The sequence below is a fragment of the Psammomys obesus genome, unplaced genomic scaffold (genome assembly GCF_907164565.1).
Source record: "Psammomys obesus unplaced genomic scaffold, mPsaObe1.curated_primary_1811, whole genome shotgun sequence".
In the NCBI taxonomy this organism is placed as follows: Eukaryota; Metazoa; Chordata; class Mammalia; order Rodentia; family Muridae; genus Psammomys; species Psammomys obesus.
In genome coordinates this window covers 8903285-8919098 of record NW_026585609.1, presented here as the reverse complement: position 1 = coordinate 8919098, position 15814 = coordinate 8903285, and positions in this window count along the sequence as shown.

Sequence of the window (15814 nt, the reverse complement as noted above, 5' to 3'; positions counted from 1 at the left end):
TAGATGTATGGTGACTAGTTAGCATAGCTATCACCACTACCAGATTTCTCTCTCTCTCTCTCTCTCTCTGTGTGTGTGTGTGTGTGTGTGTGTGTGTGTGTGTGTGTGTGTGTGTAGGAGCTGAGCTCATGTACAAAAAGCATTTTACTGACTAAGCAACTCTGGCCTAAAAGTTTGTTCTCAATACACGTTAGCTATTTGTCTCAGTGGCCTTTTGCAACTAAGTTGTTGACACAGAACTGCAGCCACCATGATCTGTCCCAATTAGGCTCAACTTTCTGAGTTTCAGGTTGGAATCTTCTGTTCCTGAATCTTGGTGGGCCTGCGGAAGGGACTGAGGTTAAAGGAGGGAGTTGCATACTGGGTAGGAGAGAAACCTGCAAAATGATTGAGATGTTTGCTCCAAAGATGTTTGTTATTGATCTTCATAGCAAAGCCCAGGAACTCAGTGTTCCTAACTTATATTTGTCTAAGTCTTCTAACAGGAAACTCTAAAGCCACATCAGACAACTTGAATTGCTGTCCAAGTCCTGTAGCTAAGGCTCCTACAAATACAGTTTAAAGAGTTGGGTGGGGAGTAGCAGGATCAGATAAAGAGGAAACAAAAAAACTTCAGACACACAAGTGACAAAACCTTGAAATAGAAACCAGCCAACAGCTGTCTTAGAGTGCAGTGGGCAGAGATCTGGACAGGAAAGCGAAAATAGAGGCAATTCGAACCCACTTCTTAGAATAGATGTTCTCTGTTGCTTGCTTTCCTTTTCTTACTGCTTTCAGTTTAGTTTTTTTCCTCTTTTCCCAGTTCTTTAAAGTAAAAAAGTTAATTATTCACTATATTTTTTAAAAATCTGGATCGTAAATATCTATTTATTTTGAATGATATGTTAGTGATAAGGTTTTCTACATAATCCATAAGTTTGTGTACGTTGTGTTCTTATTTTCATACATTTTCAAAGAATTTCACAAATTATCTCTAATTTCTTTTGTGATCTGTTGATTATTCATAACTGTGTCATTTAATTTCCTCATGTTTTTGTATTAATACACCATGCTAATACTGAAACACACTTAGTCATTTTAAACAGATTAAGGTTTAACTTCGTTTGACCTAACATATCCCTAATTTAGAGAATTTTCCATACTACCCAGGGAAGACTCTGGATTCTTTTGTTAAGTAAAACTTCTCATAGATGTCTGTTAGGTCTGTTAGGCTGTATGTTATCCAAGTAATAAGTCTTCTTCATCATGTCCGGCCTCACTCTGTCTACTCCTGACAGAGGCATTGTTGCTAATTTCTTCTTTCTTCAGTTATGTCAACTTTTGTTTTAGGTAATTTGGCTAGATTTTAAATGTTCTTGCATTTAAATTATGCTTTTCTGATCAGTTGAGTTTGTAACAATCATCATGCTTTTTAGTAAAAATATGCTTCTGTAATTGGATTGTGACTCATCAATTTAGCTATTCTGTGTGTTTTGATTGAACTGCTTAATACATTTAATAGAATTTAAGGGGTCTTGGAGGGTTAGATATGCTATTTTGTTATGCTATTTTCTATATTCTCTATACTGTAGTTTTTCTGTTTTATAAACTGCCTCAAATAAGATAGATTTTTATTTTCTAGCAGACGAGCATCCCACTTCATTTTACTATACTTAGAAGTAATTTTCATTTATCCTTTCAGTCTTTGAGGGCTATGATTAATCTTTAAACTACTTTTTCAGAGATCTCTAAGTCTATACTAAAAAGAAACCTTGAATTCATAGTCAATTGTCTCTGTTTACCCTGTACCTCTGTTTGAGTTTGCTCAGAGGCAGATACCCCAAGATTCAATGAGTAATGGCCTCATTTAGCTATGTGCTTATCTGTGCTTAATGATCTTCAGGGCATAAGGAAGACTTTCAAAGAGTGACCAGATAAAGTTAACTTTACAATTTTTCTAAAAAGACAAAGACATAATTCTCTAAGGAAAAGACATAAAATAAATCATAATGCAGAAAGTCCCCAAGAATGCAGAGACCAAAACTCAAAAGTTAAAGGTGGAAGGACAAAGATTGTAGCAGTTCACACAGCTTTTCTGGAACTGCGTCGGTCAGCTGCGCTGGCTTCATGACTCTTGCTGTTTCTAGTGGATATGGCTGTGCCAAATTTGAAGCTACCTATCCAATTCTAGTGGCTCCTTAGTGTATATGCAGCTGAAGACAATGGCTCTTCCACTCCCAGAATTCATCAGTAGCCAATAGTTTAGTAGAGAGTGATAAGCCACGTGAGCCTCTTCCTGATCTATTACTCACTGTTGACGGGCCAAATCTTGCGCAGGTCCTATGCACGCAATCACAGTTACTGTGAGATCAGGATTAGAATGCACGTGTCGTACACAACAGGTATCATTTTGCAGTCCTCATTCTTATCTTCTCGGGCTCACATTCTTCCTCCTACTCCTTCTTCGATGTCCCTTGACACCTCAACCATCACTTATTCTCAATACTTTGGCCAGTCACCAGTCTCTTTATCTACTGATGTTCATTCCGAAGAAAAGATTCTCTGATTAAGGCTGAGAGTAGCATTTGTTTATGAGTTTAAATGTGAGAAAATGAGCACCCTCATCCATTGTTTTGGGGACTTTATATTGTTACACCTTTGGAAATCAAAAAAGAAAAAAAAAAAAAAAAAACAAAACCAAAACTGGAGACAGAACTGCTGTATGATCCAGCTGTTCTACCCATGGATATGCATCCAAAGGATCCTGTGTGCTACAATGGACATAGATTCTCATCCATGTTCACTGCTTCTCTGTTCAGCATAGACAGGAAATGGAACCAGTACAGATTTCCATCAATTTATGGATGGTAAATGAGGCTGTGGTCCATGTACAAAGAGATGGAATTATGAAATTTGCCGCTAAAGAGATGGAACTGGAAAAGTTTTTACTGAGGTAAACCGGAACAGAAAGGCAAATGCCACATTCTCTGTCACCTGACGTAATTTTGTGTGTTCAACTTGTAGTAGCACCTGTTTATCGCTGTTGAATGATTAAATTGGCATTACTACGTACTGCTTCCTGAATGTTTGCCTTTCTACTCACCCAGCTTTTGTGCGGTACTAGAGATCCGAAAGGCAGTCCTCGTACTTGCATGGCAAGTGCTTTATCCACTGAGCAACCACCCTAGCCCCACAAGTTACACCAGCTTTAAAGCCAGACCAGCATTAAAATCAAACACTTCAAAATTTTATATTGTTGCATTACACAATTATTTTTTAAAAGTTAGGGGATATAGAACTATACTATGTGTTTACATTATCTCTTAGTTTGTCAATGAAATTTATTCTAATCTTAAATGTTTTCTAAAAGTTCGTCGAAGCTGCTGAATAGCATTCTGCATTGAAGAGCTTCAATATTTCTTGTAACGCAAATCATCTAGTATCTAATCTCTGTAGTTTTTGCTTTTCTGGCTATGTCTTACCTTCTGAAAGATGGTTTTTATGGATGTAAAATTCTTTATTATTATTATTATTTATATACTTTATATCCTGATTGTAGCCCCTCCCTCATCTCCTCCCTGTCCCACCCTGCCTCCCTCTTCCTCCCCTTCCTCCCCTAGTCCACCCAGAAGGGGAGGAAGTCCTCCCCTTCTGTCTGACCCTAGTCTATCAGATGCCATCAGGACTGTCTCTTCCTCTGTAGCCTAGTAATGCCACCCTGCCAGAAGAAGGTGATCAAAGAGCAGGCAAACCAGTTCATGTCAGAGCCTGTCCCTGCTCCCCTTACTATGGAACACCTGTGAAGACTAGGTTTCTAGGTCCTTTCCATGCCTGGTCCTTCGTTGATGCATCAGCCTCTGCAGGTCCCCTAGGTCCAGATGTTTTGGCTTTGTTGGTCGACATGTGGAACTCCTGTCCCTTCTGGGTCTTTTTGTCTCCCATCTTCCATAAGAATCCCTGAGCTCTTCCCAAAGTTTGGCTGGGAGTCTCTGCTCTGCTTTGATTCCCTGCTGGGTGGGGTCCTTCAGAGGACCATGGTAGGCTCCCATCCCGTTCCCTCTCTTCTATGCTTCCAGTGTCTATCTTGTTTGCCCTTCTGAATGATAATTAAGCATCTTCTCTAGGGACCTCCTTGCTCTTTAGCTTCTTTAGGTATGAGATTTTAGTTTGTCTTATATTATGTGGCTAACATCCGCTTATAAGTGTGTATATATTATGTGTGTCTTTCTGCTTCTGGGTCACCTCATTAAAAATGAGCTTTTCTAGTTCCATTCATTTGCCTGCAAATTTCACGGTTTCCTTGTTTTCAATAGCTGAGTAGTATTCCATTGTGTAAATGTACCACGTTTTCTTTATCCATTCTTTGGTTGAGGGACATCAAGGTTGTTTCCAGATTCTGGCTATTACGAATAAAACTGCTATGAATGCAGTTGAGCAAATGTCCTTGTATGGTTGGGCATTTTTCAGACATATGCCCAGGAGTTGTATAGCTGGGTCTTAAGGTAGCACTATTCCTAATTGTCCGAGAAAGCACCAGATTGATTTCCAAAGTGGCTGTAAAAGTTTATATTCCCACCAGCAACAGAGGAGTGTTCCCCTTTCTCCACATCCTCCCCAGCATGTGTTCTCACTTGAGGCTTTGATCTTAGCCATTTTGATTGGTGTAAGATGGAATCTTAGAGTCGTTTTAATTTGCATTTCCCTGATGACTAGGGACTATGAGCATTTCTCCACCATTCAATTTTTTTCCATTGAGAATTCTGTTTAGTTCTGCACCCCATTTTTAAATTAGATTATTTGGTTTGTTGGCGTTTAACTTCTTGAGTTCTTTATATATTCTGGATATTAGCTCTCTGTCAGAGGTAAGGTTGGTAAAGATCTTTTCCCAGTCTGTAGACTGTTGTGTTGTTCTGTTGACAGTGCCCTTTGCTCTACAGAAACTTTAAGTTTCATGAAGTCCCATTTATTGATTGTTGATCTTGGAGCCTGAGCTGTTGTTGTCCCTTGTGCCAATGAGGTCAAGGCTCTTCTACACTTTTTCTTCTAACAGATTTAGCATGTCTGGTTTTATGTTGAGGTCTTTGATGCACTTGGACTTTACTTTTGTACAGGGTAATAAATATGGATCTACTTGCATTTTTCTACATGTAGACATCCAGTTAGACCAGCACTATTTTTTGAAGATGCCATCATTTTTCCATTGTATGGTTCTGGCTTCTTTGTCAAAAATCAAGTATGTGTATATGTGTGGGTTTATTTATGGGTCTTCTATTCGATTCCATTGATCCACTAGTCTGTTTCTATGCCAGTACCATGAAATTTTTTTACTGTTGTTTTATTAATTCTAGTTCTGTTTTAATGTCTTGAATGATTTTATTTATTTACTTCACCTGTTTGATTGTAGATTCATGTCTGTCCATGATGGCCTGTATTTATTTGGTTGTATTTGCATGTTTTTCCTTGAGAGATTTGCTTCCTCCTTTTGTGCCTCTAATAACTGCATAATCATAGATTTAAGCTCACTTCCTGTGTTGCAGAAGCATTATAATATCCATTGGAATTTAGGGTTACTGGTGAAGACATGATGTCCTGGTATTTTTTTATTTTGTTCTTATGCCAGCCTTTAGCCATTTGGTTGTCCATAGCCTTTGCTGTTTGTTCCTGGAGCCTGTTCTGCAGACTGTGTCTACCTGTGTCTGGATTCTGGAGTAGTCTTCACAAAGACGAGAGAGTTCCAGGGGCATGAGTATCAGGTGTTGGCGATTCTAGTACAGTTAATGAAGGCAGGAGGCAGGCATGTGTGCCTTGAAGGGTGTAGCTCAGGTGTTGGCTCAAGTGCCTTGAAGGACGAGATGGGGCACAGGCATGGGCTGGAGCGCAGGTGTGGGCATGAGCACATGCTTTGAGGGTCAGAGGGCGCTCAAGTGCAGGTGCCTGGAAGGGTGGGGTGCAGGAGCAGATGAGGATGCTTCAGAACACCAGGAACTGAGCTTCTAGCAAACAAAGTTTTGGGGGATGAAACTTCAAGCCATGTCCAGCCAGAGTGCCGCTTCAGGAAACTAGAGTGTTCAGCAGCTGGCACTGTTTTGACAGATGTCCCTAGGGTAAAGGCTGTTTGTACCACAGCTCAGATGGAGTAAAGTCATACCCTACAGGTGGGAATTTCTGGGGGAATTCCAAAGTACAATTGAAAATACTCTCAGAATAGTCCTGTGTCGTCCTGTCTCCCCATCTTCCCCCTCACATGCCCACTAGGCTGCTATTTTCCACAGGTACTTTAGTTGTAAGATCTTTTGGTTTTAAAGCTAGAGTGAAGCTGAGGTGAGGAGGATGGGAGCAAGCCACAGTTTCATGAAGCTCGTTATTCTAAGTAAAATCCTGCTGTGGGTCAAATTCCTTGGGAAAATAATTGTGAATTAGAGGTTTGTACACAGGCAGAAAACAGGAAGGGGTCTCAAATCAGCACCTGCAGCTGAGAGAGACCGGGTGGGGGGTGGTGATGGAGCACATTTACATGTTGATGGGAGAAAGTGATTCTATAGAACAGAGAAGAATTTACCTTCATCTCAGCATATCATTATGTATATTAGGCCAAAAAGTGGACAATGGGTAAAGCCTGGTCAGGGGAAAAAGTTGTAAAAACATTAAAATTTTAAGTTACATCATTTATTTTAAAGGTTTATTTATTCTTGCATTTTATGTATATGAGTGCTCTGTCTTCATGCATGCTAGAAAACGGCAGCAGTCCTCATTGTATAGGTTGTGAGCCACTATGTAGTGGCTGGGAATTGAACTTTGTCCCTCTGGAAGAACAGTCAAGTTCTCTTAACCATTGACCCATCTCTCCAGCATCCATTTTGAAATGTGTTTTGTGTGTTGAAGTTGTGCTTTTGGAGGTCAGAAGACAGCTTTCATGGAGGAGTCTGTCCTCTTCTATATAGGTCCTGAGGATTGAACTCAGGTTACAAGTTTTGGCAGTAAGCTCTTTTACCTACCGAGCCATCTTGTGGCCTGGAAAGGAAAAAACAAGCTAAACAATACAAGGCCCAGAAATGAAAGAAAAGACTGTTCATTGGAGGAACTGAAAGTTTCATAAAATGGAATTACATTCAGGAATGAGGCATGAGATAGAAACAGATAACACAGACTTTCTTTTTTTTTTTTTTTTTTTTTTACAGCCACTCTAATGAAAGCAAGAAAACAGACTCAGTGTTGTAAAAATTATTGATTAACTGATCAGATTGTTACTTTTGGAAACATCATCCAGACTGATTGGGACAGGTGGTATAGAGTGAGCTGTCCTCTTCTTGGTTTGCAGCGGGGCTTCCGGAGGGGGCTGCAGAAATGGATATCAGAGGAGCAACTATGAGGCTGAGCTGACATTTATTAGAAGGAAATTTTAAGATTGACTTAAAGCACAGAGGTTAATAGAGAGGGGCCCAGGGAAAGGATAAAAAGCACACTCAAGGGTGAATGTGGGCATCCCAAGAGATCACCCTCAGGTGTCATAGCAGAGGACTCACAAGTGCTTTTGGAGCCCCTCAAGTTATATCTCAGAAGTTTGCTAAGTAACTTTTTTTTTTCTTTGCAGTAAATGAGAGTGTAAGTTGGCTCTGGAGGTGCATTGGATAAGATCACAATAAGGTGAAACTATGGGTCAAAAGGGCTGTTAAGGGATTACTATACCACTAAAGTTTTTAGGTCTGAGGAAGGAGGTAGGTGTATTTGACGGTCATACTCAATTAGGGTTTGAATTTGACTCATTACCACTTTGACATTCTTATTTGAAACACTTGTGTGTAAGGACATTCGCTGCACGAAAACAACCTTCACAGAGAATGCTAACTGTGCTGGAATTCTTGACTGCCAGCTGATGAGAAGCTTCAGTGAGACTCTTGTGAAGGGCCCTTCTCCTTCCCATGACACCTTCATTTTCCTTGCCTGTCTCAAAAGGCTTGGCGTATATGGAATTATGGAAGACAAGACACTCACCTCCTGAGCCTCAAATGGTATTAATAGCTAAGACCTTTCTGCTCACTCCTGTCTTTCTCAGCCATGGGTGTTGGTTTTGGGAACCCCTTTCTAATTTGTATTCTGTATCAAATACAAACCTTCACGTGAGTCCCCTCCCCCCAGCGGCCCTGCCCTGCCGGGAACTTGACCTGCACTCAAGAAGAAATATTAATACATAGCCAAGCAAACAGTGAGGTGTCATCTGTGATTTGTTAATTCTTTGCTTAAGGATGTAACTCTGAAAGCAAAATACCAATGACTGCTGCAGAGGGATGCAGGACTTTTCTCAGCCGAAGCCTTGATAGTAGCTACTTCTTGAGATCCAAGAATTTAGGCAATAACGGCACTAATTGTCTTCATTCTCCAACATGCGAACGAAAATGAGCATTTTCCGTTAAGACCAGCCAGATTTATAGGAACCACCAATGTCTCAGACAAAAGAGAAGCAAAAAATTCTATTCACAAGGTGAGCATCTGTACATTTTAATTTATCTCATCAGCAACAGCATCTGTCTATCCTAAGATAAAAGCTTTGAACAGAGGAAGGGTATGATCTCATTGGCAGCTGCTACTGGCCATTTTGTGTGCATTCATAATTTCTCTCTCTTTTTTTAACTTTTAATTTTATTTATTTATTTTTATTTTTATTAATTACAGTTTATTCACTTTGTATCCCCCTGTAGCTCCCTCCCTCCTCTCCCAACCCCACCCTCCCTTCCTCTTCTCCCCCCATGTCCCTCCTCCCAGTCCACTGGTAGGGGAGGACTTCCTGTTCTTCCTTCTGATCTTAGTCTAACAGGTCTCATCAGGAGTGGCTACATTGTCTTCCTCTGTGGCCTGGTAAGGCTGCTCCCCTCTCAGGGGGAGGTGATCAAAGAGCAGGTCAATCAGTTCATGTCAGAGTAGCAAGAAAGAGACAAAAAAGACAAATTTTAAATATCTGACTATTGTAGCTAAAGTGGTGTGTGTGTGTGTGTGTGTGTGTGTGTGTGTGTTTATTAAACAAATGAATGACTCAAGTGATGAATGTACTGAATTGAATGTGACTCAATGGTAAAAAAAATGAGCATTTTATACCTAGAAATACAATACAGCATACTCATATTAAATTGATGACAGAATGGAAAATATGTTTTCTTTTTCAGGGTTAAATTAAAAAAATATTATTGTCACCAAATATTAAAAAAAAAAACCACAACAACAACTGTGGGAGATGAGACACTCACATTATGCCCCAGCTACCTGTGTCTATAGACTGATTTTTAAGTACAAACTTTGCATATAACTCATTTTTTTTTCTGTAAAGTCATTGCAAAGTGATGTAGCCACATAAGGTTACATTAAGGTTGTAGGCATTAAGTTAGTAAATAGTAAAGTTTGCTAAGTGATTTTATGATAAAACATCTTTTATCTAATATGTGTAAAATCTTGATAGCTGGAATACCTGTTTTCTATGCTGGTGTTAGGAAAATTCACGTTTTACTTTTCATTAAATTTTTCTAAGCTCATTTACGGTCAAATGAGGATGTAAGCCCTGCGCCATGTGGCTGCTTCCTCTGCAGTTTCTTTTCATTTCACCACAAAAGCTATGTCATTTATCAGAAGTTCAGTTACGTTCTTTTCTTAGAAACAAGAAGTAGCAAATTGGAAGGGTAGTTTGGGAGGATGTATGGTTACAGCTTCATTATAAATTTCAGACATGTTGAAATGAGAGCATTTGCAAGTCTAATCAGAGAATACCCTAATACAAGTATATACAAATCCTGCAAATAGTTGACTCAATTTAAAGAGGACAGAGTGAGGGAATTCAAAAGGAGTATAGCACAGATGTTATGGGCCCTGACTGTGATCCTAGGGATTGTACTCAAGGGGGTTGAGGCAGACAGATTTTCACATGTTGGAGAGCAGCTTGGGCTACGGTTCCAGACCATCTTGGGCTGCAGGGTGAAACTGTCTCAACAAAAGCAAAAACAAAATCAAAACCAAGAGACAAATGGTGTGGGGTAGGGGTTTGTGCTGGAGAGATGACTCAGTTACTAAAAGGACTTAACTTACCAGCACCCATGTTGGGCAGTTCCCCATTTCTCGTAGCTCCAGCTCCAGGCGGGTTTGATGCCTTTGGCCTCTGTGGGGCACCTGTCCTCATATACAAATATGCACACATGGTCTATACAAATATATGTAATTTAAAATAATTCAAATAAATCTTAAAAAAACAGATTTATCTCATGTGTACCTTTCCTCTCCATGCTTGAATGTTGAATGTAGCCGAATTATTTGTCATGGAGTAAAAACGTGGCCAACGGTTTAATTTCTAGTAGAATCTTCATTTCTGTCTGCAACCTCATTGCAGCCACAGTTATCTCCATTTCCTTCATCATTCTGATCTTGTGAGGCCCCAAAAGAATCAATTGCCAGGCTCCCCTCTGCTGCACTGTGAGTCTTCTTAGTTTTCTCCACCAAACTCTTCCAAACTTCTGTCAATCAGCTCCAGAATTTGATCCATGTTGTCAGGTGTAATCAGAGCGACCATTCTTCTTCAAAGAAAACTCAAGTTATGTAACAGACATTGTGGGTAAGAAGGCAGAAGAAAAAAAAATAAATGATAGCTAAATGATAGATAGATAGATAGATAGATAGATAGATAGATAGATAGATAGATAAAACATGTAGAGGTTATATGGCATTTAAAAAAAAGTGTTTCACCAAACTTTGGAGGAAGTGCATAATTTTATTTAGTCTGGTGACATAGCTCAGTGGTAGAGCACTTGAATAGCACATTCCAGCTCCTGGGTTCAGACCCCAGTATTGCCCCCCAAATAGGAACGAAACAGCCCAGTTTGTCGGGTGTTTCTTTCTGAAAATTGGGAGCTCAGTCAAAGCCACAGAGAAACTAAGAATTACAAATGCTGTAGTCACAATGTGAGTGACAGTTTAGTAACTGTTTCACAAGGCAGGGGTAGCTGAGCAAAAATAGCCAGAGGTAGTCATTACTCTGTTGTTGGCTGAGCTAATGGGCATGTTCTACTTCATTTCCTTAGCAGATGCTGAGGGTGAAGAAGGCTTCATTTAAGGATCCCTAGGAAAGACAAGGACCATCACTTGGAGGAGGCTCAAGTCAGAGATTTGTAGCACTTACTTTGACAAAGTACTTAACAGACATTTTTCAGGGACTGAGCAAGGTGGCACATGGTTTTAGTCCCAGCACGTGGGAGACAGACAGAGTCAGGAGTTCAAGACCAGCCTGGTCTATACAGTGAATTCCAGGACAGCCAGTGCTTCATTGTGAGACTCTGTCTCAAAACACAAAGCAAACAATAAAACTAGATGCCCTGAGGACAATTGACTTTGATAGCGAAGGGTTAGTACTGAACTATTTTAGTCATAAATTCAATATGCATATTTGTTTATCTAACATGATGTTTAAAAATAAGGAATAGTAAACCTAAAAGTTTTAGACATTTAAAGTTATACTGTGTGTGTGTGTGTGTGTGTGTGTGTGTGTGTGTGTATACCCACACACCATGGTGTGAGTGGAGACTAGAGGAGGAACTTGCAGGAGTTGGCTCTTTGCTTCGATCATGTGGATCCCGAGGATCAAACTCAGGTGGTCAAATTCAGAGGTGAGCTTCTTTACCAGGAGAGCCATCTCACTGGCCTTCTCAAATCTAAAAGATCTTAGTAATTTTTGGAAGGGAATATACTCTCCCAAAGTTTAAAAGATGAGAAACTTTTTGTTTCAGGGACTTTTAGTAGACAGTAATGTGGCAATCCCGAGGCAATGTCTAGATAAATAAAAATGTCTAATCAATATGAAAGAAATAGAACTGAATTGATGGTCCCTTTCTACTTCAAGGAGACAATTAGCCTAACTACTAGAATCCTCAAGGCCGTGAGTTAAGAACCACCACTTACTGGATTTGTGTTCCTGGACATAGCGGTTCTACAGTCCCAGTGAGGTCTGTCACTGAAGGCTTTTTGGCCTGCTGGTGCTTCCTGCTGGTTGTATGAAGCCTCGAGGAGGAGCTCTGACTTGATCCCAGATAACCTTTCTGTGGGGAATGATGAGCAGGACCTCCTGCAGCCCTCCTTGCAAACCCTCTCCTTCCCCATCAGGACACGTACATGGAGTTCTGTCTTCCAGCCAATTGTTAATCAGACTCAGTAGACAGAAGAAGTGCATGGAAGCTGAGGAGTACTGAGAATATGAAAATGAGAGTTAGAAATGCTTGTTTCATGCTTCATAATCTATTATGCATGTGTAGAATAGATTAACAAAAATTAAACTCTGGCATCCACTTTTACTGTTTTGTTGGGGGTTGGTCTGAAGCTTGTATTTTGAGGCTAATTACTGGCTCTCAAGATGTGGTTACTGCCTTATCCTTATTGTGTAATCTGCCCAAGACATTATTCCTTATTGGTTGATTAGAAGGCCTGTACCTGGGCAGGGCAGAAAAAGATAGGCACGGCTAATGTTCCTGGGCTTTGGGGTACAGAAGAATCAGGGGAAGTAGACAGAGAGATGGGAAGAGAGGAGAAAGGAGGATGCCACAATGGGTTAGCATGAAGAAGGAGCCATGTGGGCCAGGAGGAAGGACTCTGAAGATGGTATGGATGGAGAAAGGGACCCAGATGAAGGATAAACAAGAACTTAGAGAATATATAAAGAACTCAAGAAGTTAAACAGCAACAAATCAAGTAATCCAATTAAAGAAATGGGGTATGAGCTAAACAGAGAATTCTCAATAGAGGAATTTTGAATGGCAGAGAAACACTTAAAGAAATGCTCAACATCCTTAGCTATCAGGGAAATGCAAATCAAAACAACCCTGAGATTTTACCTTACACCCATCAGAATGGCTAAGATCAAAAACTCAAGTGATAACACATGCTGGAGAGGTTGTGGAGAAAGAGAAACCCTCTTCCATTGCTGGTGGGGATGTAAACTTGTACAACCACTTTGGAAATCAATCTAGCACTTTGTCAGACAATTAGGAACAGTGCTACCTCAAGATCCAGCAATATCATTCCTAGGCATATATCAAAAAGATGCTCAAGTATACAACAAGGATATTTGCTCAACCATGTTCATAGTAGCTTTATTTGTTATAGCCAGAATCTGGAAACAACCCAGATGCCCCTCAGTTGAGGAATGGATACAGAAATTGTGGTATATCTACACAATGGACTACTACTCAGCAATTAAAAACGAGGAAATCATGAAATTTGCAGGCAAATGGTGGGATCTAGAAAAGATCATCCTGAGTGAAGTATCCCAGAAGCAGAAAGACACACATGGTATATACTCACTAATAAGTGGATATTAGACATATAATATAGGAAAAGCATGCTAAAATCTGTACACCTAAAGAAGCTAAGCAAGAAGGAGGACCCTGGTAAGATGCTCAATCCTCAGAAAAGCAAACGGCATGGACATTAGAAGAGGGAGAGAACAGGGAACAGGACAGGAGCCTACCACAGAGGGCCCCTGCAAGACTCTACCCTGCAGGGTATCAAAGTAGATGCTGAGGCTCATAGCCAAACTTTGAGCAGAGTGCAGGGAATCTTATGAAAGAAGGGGGAGAGAGAAAGACCTGAAGGGGACAGGTGCTCCACAAGGAGAGCAACAAAACCAAAAACTCTGGACACAGGGCTCTTTTCTGAGACTGATACTCCAACCAAGGACCATTCATGGAGATAGCCTAGAACCCCTGCTCACCTCAGTGTCCAAATGGGTTCCCTAGTAAGGGGAACAGGGACTGTTTCTGACATGAACTGATTGGCCTGCTCTTTGATCACCTGCCCCTCAGGGGGGTGCAGCTTTACCAGGTCACAGAGGAAGGCAATGCAGCCACTCCTGATGAGACCTCATAGACTAAGGTCAGGTGGAAGGGGAGGAGGACCACCCCTATCAGTGGACTGGGGGAGAGGCATGGGTGGAAAAGAGGGAGAGAGGGTAGGGTTGGGAGGGGAGGAGGAAGGGGGGTACAGGTGGGATGCAAAGTGAATAAACTATAATAAAAAAAGAAATAAAAATGTTAAAGAAAAAAATCATGTGTCATTTCACTGTTCAATAAGTTCTGTTTAGAAAAGGAGAGAAAAAAGCTGGTCACTAACAAGATGGTGTACCAATGGCTGTGGTCATCACTAAGGTGGAACTTGAGTAGACTTAAGAGGAAAGAGAGAAGGGTGCTGAATATGGGAGAATATCATTCCAGCACAAGTGTGCCAAGGTGTTTAAGCAAAGGTCATCCTGTCAAAAGGGTAAGAAGCCGGTTGTTTGTGGAGGGAGATTGTAGTGGAAGATGGCTCCAGACAACAGGCCGCTTATGTTTTTGCCATTCTAAGGTTTTTTTGGTTAACACTCCAAGGAAAATGGTAAGATGGAAAATAATTCTGATATGGCCAGCAGTGTGATGAGGTCACATGTGAGAGGTCCACTCTGGGAACCATCATTGGAGTAAATTGGGAGTGGATGAAAATAACCACCTATCCTGAAAAAAACAAAACAACCACGACTATCATCATGAGGTCAATCCCCTGCCCCTTTGCCCTTTCTTCATAACCTTTCCTATGCATCATCGGGAAGTCCGGCTCTTTCTAATACTGTACATTTTTTGTCTCAGTCCATTTTGGTGGCAAGTTCATCCTACACAGGCATCAGACATTGATCTTGCAATGAGTTCTGGACAGCTTCAGAGAACAAGAAATCTGAGTATCTATGAGTCCCGTTCAGAATCTGAATCCTTAGACCACGCATAGTTCTTGCACAGCACTTAAGTTATATTTTAACAAAACCTTTATTTACCCTGTTAACACGTTAATCATCATTAAACCCAATGCCCTAGAGTGAATGAAAAAAAAAATCTGTTTGCGGTTAGAATGTGATTTCTATTTTTTCTATTCATTGAACTTCTACACTGTGCATTAGGAGGGACATGATTTTTTAAAATGTGTTTCTGCCACTTAGCATAATGTCAGGTAAATGAGTTAAGCTTTAATTTGCTCAAAGAATTAGCTACACAAGTGCATATATGAACGTGTCTGTGCAGGTGTCCTTGGAGGCCAGGAGAGGATGTCAGATACCCTGGAGCTGGAGTTACAGGTGGAGATGAGTCCCTGGGGATGGGTTTTAGGAACAGACCTATGGGTCCTCTGCAAGAACACCAAGCCCACCAAGTCTCCATCCCTGCACCTTAGTTCTGGAGAGGTTTGCTCACTGGACTAGGACCTTAGCTTTTCAAGACTGTCTGGCTTGCAATCCCCAGCAGCCCTGTCTCTGACTTTTCAGTGCTGAGATTATAAACTGGGGTTTGCTAGGCTGGGCTTTTAATGTGGGTGATGGAGAATCAAACTCGGGCCCTTGTGTTTGCACACCAAGCACTAAACTGACTTAACTATCTCTCCAGAACCTTGTTTGAGCTTTTGTGTAGGGTCTAACTACATAGCACAGGCTGACATGGACCTCACCATTCTTCTGCGTCAGCCTCTGAAGTGCTAGGATTATAGGCATGTGACACCATTCCTTGCCTAAAAGATGTAGAGACATTTTAGTTTTATAATTAATTTCTAAATCAGCCTGCAAAGTAATGGGTTTCATGATAACATTTTCATTCATGCTTTGTTCTTTACTTGGCGTAAACCACCAATTGTGCTGTGTGTATTTTAGTTAATATCTACTGGGCAACTAATATGCACTTATCTTTGGTGTTAAGGTGACTTTGGAGATGATAATTGCTAACACAAAATACCGTAGCTGAAGCTCTGAGTTAAAGCTGCTCACACCCCAGTGCAGTCATCAAGTCAATGAAAATCCTCCTCA